Here is a 720-nt window from a genome sequence, read left to right as displayed (position 1 = left end):
CTTTTTTGGTGAGTTCCAGTGTCTTCCTGTCAATGATTGGTCAGCAGTTAGTTGTGATTCTGGTGCTCTCGCAAGAGGGAGTGAGCACACGTCCTTCTACTTCATCATCTTGAACCCATCTCATCATCTTTAATTTCTTTCATCAATGTCTCATAGTTTTCTGCATACAGGTCTTTTGTCTCCCTAGGGAGGTTTATTTCTAGGTATTTTATTCTTTTTGTTGCAATGGTAAATGGGAGTGTCTCCTTAATTTCTCTTTCAGATTTTTCATCATTATTGTATAGGAATGCAAGAGATTTCTGTGCATTAATTTTGTATCCTGCTATTTTACCAAATTCATTGATTAGCTCTAGTAGGTTTCTGGTAGCATCTTTAGGATTCTTTATGTCAGTCAGAATACTGGTTTTTAAATTACTTATTTTAGGTCTTTTCTTCCTCACTCCTTTCAGTGTGATTATGCTATCCTTTCATAATTTAGATTTATTTTTCACTGCTTGTATTCAATTTGGACCCCCACCCCACCACATACTGGTTGGTTTAAATCATTTATTTTGGGGAATGAGTCAGAGCTACATAAAAAAGTATACTCAGGGGGCTTCCCTGGTGGTGCAGTGGCTAAGAGTCCACCTGCCGATGCAGTGGATGTGGGTTCATGCCCTGGTCCGGAAAGATCCCACATGCTGTGGAACGGCTAGGCCTGTGAGCCATGGCCGCTGAGCC

The 720-nt window shown here is 40.6% G+C and overlaps 1 protein-coding gene across 3 annotated transcripts in view; it reads right to left on the bottom strand.

Moving 5' to 3' along the window:
* The window catches only part of EXOC6B (exocyst complex component 6B), a 618,471-nt gene that overhangs the window by 20,372 nt on the left and 597,379 nt on the right, over positions 1 to 720 (bottom strand). The gene's annotated exons all lie outside the window — the stretch shown is intronic.

Source organism: Neophocaena asiaeorientalis, unplaced genomic scaffold (genome assembly GCF_003031525.2).
Source record: "Neophocaena asiaeorientalis asiaeorientalis breed wild unplaced genomic scaffold, Neophocaena_asiaeorientalis_V1.1 scaffold303, whole genome shotgun sequence".
NCBI lineage: Eukaryota > Metazoa > Chordata > Mammalia > Artiodactyla > Phocoenidae > Neophocaena > Neophocaena asiaeorientalis.
Note: the sequence above shows the minus strand (reverse complement) of the source record. Positions and strands in the feature narration are given on the sequence as shown.